This window comes from Acomys minous, assembly GCF_964271855.1.
Source record: "Acomys minous genome assembly, chromosome: 15".
Taxonomy (NCBI): domain Eukaryota; kingdom Metazoa; phylum Chordata; class Mammalia; order Rodentia; family Muridae; genus Acomys; species Acomys minous.
The window spans coordinates 9,544,215-9,553,042 of NC_140497.1; the positions used below are offsets into that span (position 1 = coordinate 9,544,215).

The window sequence follows — 8,828 nt, forward strand, 5'->3', positions numbered from 1 at the left end:
CGTACACGAAGCTGCCTTCAGAGTTCTCACTCTTACCCTAAGTTGGCAACCAGATCTTGCATAACGAGGCCTGGGTGCAGCTGTCGTGGCCCTTCCTTGTCTTGCTGGTGTGTCACTGTTTGGCCTGGGTTATTTTTGGAATCACGGTTCAGTCATGATTCAGTCTTAAGCATGATACATGGCGTATTAGTGAAGTGGAAGAAGATAGACTTAAGGAGGCAAATTTTAGTGGAATTATAATTACATGACATTGTTTAACTGAAAGAAATGCCATAGATTTTAAAGCAACATGCTCTAGTTTTAATCTTCATATTCCACAACTTTCTATCTTGGCCCCCCCCCATCTCCATGTTATAGCAGTTGGAAGTGAAGCCTTCGGGAGTGGCTGGACTCATGTGAGATGAGAAGCACAGGGCTCTGGTCCTTCCTTCCTGTGAGGGAACAACCAGAAGAAGATGCCATTCATGAGCCAGGCAGCACTCTGTACTTGACCCTGGGTTTTCCAGCACCAACTCTTTGGACTTCTGAGCCTCAGAGCTGTAAGCAGTCAGTGGCAGTGGTGTCCCTGGCTGTGGTCCTTAATTACAGCTTCTGGGGCTCACAGAGCCAGAGGCTGGTGCTGGGACTCCCTGAAGAGTGGATGGTGTTTCCAATAGGATGATTGGCTGAGCCTGAAGGACTGTGACCAATTACATGTAACTACAAGTACATGTAACTCCATAGTGGGGAAACACAACCTGAAGAGATCAGAAGGGGGAGCCACACCTGAGTTGTTACTCCTAACTGAGGTGGACTGGAGACTTTTCTCTTTTCTGTGTCTAAAAGACATGACAAGAAAAAAAAAACTCAAGGAAGGCAAAGTTTGTTCTGTGTAACAGTTTCAAGGTACAGTCCATCCTGCAGGGGAAGCCAAGAGGCAAGGAGAAATAAATGGTTGTGCTCAGGAGACATCTATCTATCTATCTATCTATCTATCTATCTATCTATCTATGTATCTATTTATTTTTAAGCAGTATAAGATCCCAGCTCAAAGAATGGTGCTGCCCACAGTGAGTTGAACTTTCTAATCTCAGCAACAGAAAGAAGGCAAATCTCTCACAGGAGTGCCCAGAGAGTAACTTCCCAGATGAGGCTAGATTTCACCAACTTGACCGTTCAGGTGAACCACTACAATATGCATTTCCTGAACAACAAATGTGCCTCATACCTCTAAGACACAATTCATGTGAGCTGAGAGGGAGCCCTTAGTAAAAAAGTTGCATAGACTGGCAAACATACGGAAAGGAGCCCTGCATGCTCTTGGAGGAAGTATAATCTTGTGCGGTCCTTGTGGAAAACAGGGTGGAGTTTTCTAAGCAAAACCAGAATCACCATTTGACTTAGCATACAACAGCAAAGATGGGGAAAGTGAACAATGTAAGTGACCATGGATGGATGGATGAATAGATGGATGGATGGATGAATTAATTAATTAATGAAGAAAGCATGATACATAACTACAATTGAACACCAGTTAGCCTTCAAAATTTCTGCCATTTGTAACAAGATGGTCCAACCTAGAAAACATTTTGCTGCTTGAGACTAGACAGGCACAGGAAGCCCTGTCATACATGAGTCTCTTGCCTCTGTGTGGAATCTGAAATAAGTAAAATCGTCAGACAGAGGTACAGAAAGAAGCAATGGTTGCCAGGGGTTCCCTGGGGAGAGGAGTTGGGGAAATGTGGACGAACAAGATAGACAGGTGATGTACAACATGAGGGCCAGAGTTAGTGAAATGCTGCCATATTTGATGTTATTGATAAATTAATGGGCTTTAACTGTGCTTGTCACAAACTAAAAAGAAAAAGAATGCAATCTAGCATCACTAGATTAAATATTTTTTTATTCTTATGTATTGTGTATAATGCTATGTACCTTGCACATATTTCATAAAGTGTACTTTTTAAAGGACCCACAAGGAATGCAAATCTATAAAAATCCTATTTCCAAGCATGGCCAAACTCAACAGTACAGGGATTTTGAAAACGGTTTTGTGTTAGGGTGGCTGATATTCAGTTGCTAAAATGAGTTATTTATTTTGCTTTTGTATCTAATATGTCACCTCGTCACTGAAGGAACTATCAAATGACACGGCTTGATCACGTTTCAGCTCAAATGCTGCACTTTAGTAATGCATCTATTATTTGTGCCTCGAAGATTTAGAAGCGACTTGAAGAGATTTACTTTTTTAAAAAGGAGCACAGTATCTCTGACAGCTGAGATCAAAGGGTGAGGCATCACATGGAGAAGGCAAAGACACAAGGCATTAAAATTCATGTCTCAGAACACTTCCTGCTGCTATAGTCTGAATTCAGCAGTGAAGGCAAAAACAGGAATGTCAACAGAATAAAAGGAAAGTGTGCTATTTTCTAGGAAATCAGCATTGTTAATGGCAATGAAATCTGAAATATAACTATTACACAGATGCTCGTAAATATGACTCAGAGAAAGAGGAAGAAACTGTTTGCAGATGTAGAAGTGTTGGGTTCCAAGACAGGACCAGAACACAGGGATGACTCGCTCCCAGTGAAATGATGTCCACAGGGACTCTAGAGTTGTTCTGTTCTCTGCCGTAGATGTTTATGCTCCTACCACATGCGATGTCAAATTCCACCGACTCCTGAAAGAATGGGAAATCTTAGAGGAGAGGTTGTTTTAAAGAAAAAAAAAATAAATGAAAAGAAAAAATTATGAATCTTGCAAGAAAGCAGAAGAAATGTTTCCACGGTGTTGGTGGGGGACCTACATGAATGCAGAAGAGAAATGTAAGCTAGTCTCAGCCTGCACTGCCCAAGCCAGTGATTCTCAACATTTGGGTCATGGCCACTTTGGGGATTGCATATCAGATATCCTGCACATCAAGTATTTACGTTATGATTCATAAGTAGCAAAATTACAGTTATGAAGTATCAACAAGATCAATCTATGGCCTCAGGCATGACTATACAGTTTTGTTACTGTTTTTATGTTTTGTGTTCTGGTACTAGAGATTGACCTGGGATGTTGATTTTGCTAGATAAGTGATCTACCATGGAGCTATGTCCTATTTTTACTTTAAAATATAAGGACAATACATGCAGTAAACGCTGAACCCTTATTCAGATCTAGCCAATAGATAGGACATTCTCCACAGTTGCGGAATTGCAGGGACTGACTCTCACATGAACTTTGGTGTCCCATATTTGACCACTTCCCCTTGGTGGGGAGACCTGGTGTAACTCAGAGAAAGGATAAGCAGGCTACCAGGATGAAAGTTGATAGGCCATGACCTTATGGTGGGGAAAAAGGTCCCCTTCTGTCACAGACCTATGAGAGGGGAAAAGGGTGAAAGAGGGAGGGAGAGAGGAATGGGAAGATGTGTGAGGGGATAACAATTGAGATGTAATCTGAATAAATTAAAAAAATAAATTAAAAAAATATGTATAATTTTAAATAGTCTCATTTAGTTGCCCAGAATGCCATTACAGCCTCTCTGTGCCTTAAATAGAACTTTGACTTCTTCCCAACCTCTTTCATTAGCTGGGTTGACAGTCGGCTCTTAGAAGCTCAGCTGGCCACACACTCTAGAGAGTCAAGGGTATCATGGCTTGAATACCTGCTGTTCAGGAATGCTTTGCTTTGTGTGACTGTGAAGATGACATCAGGGCTCCTCAAGGCTATCTTGGGGCATCAGAGTTGAGGCTCAGCATTTCCAATAAGAAGCATCTTCATTTCCATTCCCAAACCTGTGTTGGAATGAACCGCTCCACTGAGGGGTTCCTGCCCCAGGGAGAAATAGCCTATATCTAAATTTTAAGATGTGCTAATTTGTTCATGAATCTAAATCTTTTCCATACACTTACGTTCATTCTAAATGGGGCTATCTCCTCTAACATCTGCTTTATACAAGCATCTGTTTTAATATGCCTGATGTTTGCAAATTAAATATTTCATACTATTTTATTGCCAGTCTTTCTTTTGGAAGGAACATCTGGGTTTTTTTTCTAGCTGAATGAAAACTGTAAGCTATTTATACACACATAGTGTTAAAACCAAGTAAAAACAGTCCAGCAAGACTGTTATCCACCGAAGTGGTTTATTTTATTTAAGCTCATTTATGTTCATTATGTACCTGTGTCTCTCCTTTTATAAATCTAGCATGTATGGGGAGCTCTATTTTCTCTTTGACCTTAGTGAATATAATAAGCACACTCTATCTTGGCTGGTATTTGCTCACACCACTTCCGGAATTACAGACTACTTCCTGTTCTCCAGGACAGTGTTGAACTTGGTTTGTATCCCCTTTGTACGTTTGTGTCAGTTATGTTTATTATATGTGTGGTGTTGTTGATGTAAAGTTGTTTAAAGAGGAAGGTGTTTGCATCCTTCAAATGCCCTTGTGTGGTACCTCCTGACTGACACCGGTGTAGCTTGCTATCTATTTCCAACCAGTTCATCTTCAAAGAGTGCTAGATGCTGGTGATGAACTTCATTATCTATAAATAGACATTCCTTCTTCATTCTCATGAATTCCAGAAGGTCAACGATGCTTACCTCGACCCTGGGCTGGATCCTAGGCCCCTGGGTCTCCAATTCATTGGTATCAGCCCTTGCACTTTCTATTTGGGAGCTGGTTCAGAGTCCAATGAAAAGCAGATGCCATCAGTGACGTCACAATGCCTGGCTCCAACCTCCTCAAGGCTCTCCATCCTCCCCAAAGCTCTCCATCCTCCTCAAGGCCTTCCATCACTTCAAGACTATAGAAGAATGTTAATTCAGAGCATCTCTGTTCTGGCAAGGGATCACATCCAAAGGCCTCCTAGGTCTGTGTGATCTGGCTGGAATACAAACACACCTTTAATCCAGGAGACAGAGGCAAACAGACATGATTTCAAGGCCAGCCTGGTATAGAGCAAGTATCAGGTAAAGAAAAGCATAGGTCCAGGCATGGTGGTACACGCCTTTAATTCCAAAGAAAGGTAAAGTTAGTTTGTTTAAAAATGATGTCTAATTGAGTGGCAGAAAAGGTGATAAATCAGAGAAGATTTGACAGAACAGGATATACTCAACTCTCATGAGAGGAGAGAAGAAAGGGAATCTACTTAAGAGGCAATTTTTCAAAGAGAGGGGGTGTTTTTTTAAAATCAGCATAGTAATAGAGAGATAGGTGGGAGGGAGGGAGGGAGAGAGAGAGAGAGAGAGAGAGAGAGAGAGAGAGAGAGAGAGAGAGAGAGGGAGGGAGGGAGCACTCAGGTGAAGATGGAATGAGCCAGAAAATGAGGAGAAGCCAGAAGATTAGAGCAGATTGTTGAGTTAGTTTGAGGCTAAGCAGAGCAATTCTGGGCCAAAAGAAACCAGATTAGGCCAGGTGATGGTGGCGCATGCCTTTAGTCCCATCACTCAGGAGGCAGAGGCAGAGGCAGGTGGATCTCTGTGAGTTCGAGGCCAGCCTGGTCTACAAAGAGAATTCCAGGACAGCCAAGGTTACGCAGAGAAACCCTGTCTCAAAAAAACCAAAAACCAAAAACAACAACAAAAACAAACAAAAAAGAAAGAAAGAAAGAAAGAAAGAAAGAAAGAGAAAAAGAAGCCAGATTAAATAAGTCAACTGGGAGAAGAGTTTGAACCAGAACAGCTGAGTTGAAGCACCAGCCAGCCCAGAGCTCAGAAGGAACAAGTAAGGGCAAGCTTATTAGGTAAGGAGTGTCAGAAGCTGAAAACATTCTAGGCCTAGGTTAGATTATATAAAGTCTAGAAGCTTCTAGGACTAGGCCTAGTGCAGCAGAAGGAGGCAGTAAGACTCTAAGACAGCATTTGAGCTAGAATAAAAGTTACTTTTACACAATGTTCCCATCATCCCCAAGGCTATTGGTGCTCCCCAAGGTATCCACTCCAAGGGTCTTCATCTTCCCAAGGCTCTTCATCTACCTCAAAGCTTCCCGTCATCTCCAAGGTACTCCATCCACCCCAGGGCTCTTCATCCTTCCCAATAATCTCCATTCTCCTTAAGACTCTCCATCCACATCAAGGCTCTCCATCTTCCCTAGATATCCCCCCAAGACTCTCCATGCACCCCAAGACTCTCTATCCTCCCCAAGACTCTCCATTTTCTCCAAGGCCCTCTATCCTCCCCAAGGCTTTCCATCCTCAACTATAATATGTACTCTAGATAGTTCTTCTTATCTTTTTCATAGTGGAAAAGGTGTGGACAAATAGTGGAAAATCCTCAACCTTACATCAGTGCCACAACTTCCTATCATGAATTCATCACAAGAGTCTTATCTTGCTTATGTTTGCAACTAGCGTACAGTTTTTCACAGGAAAACTTCACTGGATATTTATTGAGCTGAATAAAAACTTTCAAAATATAAAAAATAGAAATATGTAAATGAACAAATTACAGCTTTCACCTTAATCTCACTTCATGACTTTTAAATTAATTCACATTAAGTCCATATAGTTATAAAATAGACCCAAAGATATAAAAATCTGATTTTTGAAACATCCATAAAATACTCTCTGGTGCACAATAACAGTAATATAGTAAAGCACTTTATTATGTTCAGGAAAAGCTTAATGTCAAATAGTAAAGAAAAAATGAATATGACAAAATTTTTAAAAATTGACAACAACCAAAGGAATAAAATTCAACTCTACTTTGTTTCCTATTTCAAGTGGTTTGCTTAATGGTTCTATAAGCTGTTTATTCTCATGTTTGGGACAGCTTCTGAAGTCACATAAAGCTTGCATTCCGTTTATCACCTTCCATATTTATTCACCAGCAACCTTGGTTAGTGAGAGGGACTACTGTGACATGACAGCAATATTTAACCTAAAGCAAAGATTCTGAGAGCCAAATCAAAGCTGCAGATGTGTTAGCACATATAAAACATTGACAGTATGTATCAGTAGAGCATTTATGGGTCAAACATTTGCTGTTGACCAAGAATGCAAGACAAAAGTTCACAGATGCTGCCTCCCTTTGGTTCCTGCACAGCCTCATGGCAGCCTCTCTCACACTGGAGCGTGGAAGGGCATTATTACATCCTGGACCGAGAAGCTGTGTCATATCCCTAAAACTGGTCCCTAAGCACACTTACTCTTGGAAGGTAAAATGCTCAGTGGCAATCCAGGTTGACAGGAAGAAATTCTCAAAAGACTAACAACTAAATGGAAGGGACATTCAGAAGTACACACTGCTTGCCCCTAGTTCCTTCACTCTCCCACCCCAAGCTGGCATGGGGAAATGATAAAGCAATCTCATCAGATTCATTTCTGGGGCAGTTTCTATTAAGCAGGTGGTAGATGTAATATCATAACAAGGTAAGGATTCTCGGCCCCTTTTGAGTGGTCTGCATATAACTGTAAACACAAATGAATGCAGGATTCTCACTTGACCTTGCACCAAAGGTCAAGAAACTATTAAGTAAAATTCTCAAATGTTTATGATCTGAATGATGGTGATTCAGAAGATGGTTAAACAGGAAACTGTGGTTCAGACTCCAATAGATATGAATAAGTGATCGAGGACATTGTATTGGTCACTTTTCTGTTACTGCAATAAAATACCATGACTGAGGCAACTTATAAAAGAAAGAGTTTGTTTGGACTTATGGCTCCAGAGAGAAGTTTCCATCATGTTGTGAAGCATGGAAGCCAGTGGCGGACATGGTGACAGATGCAGAAAGCTGGGAGCTTGCCTCTCTGACAGCAAGCACAAAGCAGAGACAGTGAGCAGGAAGTGAAGTGAGACAGAAACACCTAGACCTACACACAGTGATGTACTTTCTCCAACATGGCCACACCCCTTAAACATCCCCAAGCAGCATCAGTAATTGGGAACCAAGTGTTCAAACATCTGAGCCTATGAGGGACATTTTATTCAAAGTAGTACAAACGTGACGTGATGGACTATTATCACATAGAGATGATAAGAACTCATATACACATGTGAAAAATACATTTTTAAAGTGAAAGAGATGTACATTAGTAGTTAAAATACATCTTGCCTCAAAATGAGCTAACATTTTGGGTTCAGAAAAGGTGAAACCAAAGTCAAGACCGGAAGTGACTGCTTCTGACTGGAAGTGACTGCTTCTGGTATCCTCAGGTCTCAAGCTGTCACCAAGGTGCACGTGACAGTATGTTTTGATGCAATGGCAGAGAGGAACGCAGTCTTAACTGTGCTGTGGTTTGTGGTTTGGAGGAATCATGTTTTCAGGACTTTGATTGGTTCTCACCCTGTATCCTATGACATAGCACTAAAGAAGATCAGTCACTATGGTTTTACCAAATGCTTGCTCTATGTAGGAACAGCTATGCCCTCCCTCTTAAAGAACTCTACAGATTTGAGAAAGAAATATCTTTGAATTGTGATAGGAGATGATGACAAAAATTGTTCTTTTAAAAATCTCACCAGCTTAGATATGTTTTGAGACTCAGATTCACCATACTGCCTAAAAATCATGATGGAGAGCTGTTTCTCAGTGGTCAATGGATGGGTAGAAAAAGCTCCTGGGTTGCAGGGCAGGAGGAGTCCAGAGGAGGTGGCAGGGTGTGGGCAGAGGGAAGAATGGTCAGTGTGCTCATAACAGTGTGAACAGTGGAGAATTCTAAGCAATGCTATTTTATTTTCATTGAGAGATAAAATAGTTTGAAATATGAGTCCTGATATCCACAGAAACTAACATAAAACTTTAAATACATGAATTATTCAGATCATGGGGTGAGAAGGATATTTTCAAATCGTCTGTTGATTTTACATATTACAGCAAAAACAGAATATTGTGGAACAAATCCCATTTTACGTC

The 8,828-nt window shown here is 41.0% G+C and overlaps 1 long non-coding RNA gene across 1 annotated transcript; it reads right to left on the bottom strand.

The window, feature by feature from the left end:
* Positions 1-333: 333 nt before the first annotated feature.
* LOC311584361 lies at positions 334-4,637 on the bottom strand. Its single transcript, XR_014774833.1, has 3 exons — positions 4,573-4,637; positions 3,635-3,764; positions 334-431 (listed from the first exon to the last, which is right to left on the bottom strand). It is a non-coding gene; the product is annotated as an uncharacterized lncRNA (long non-coding RNA).
* Positions 4,638-8,828: the final 4,191 nt, after the last annotated feature.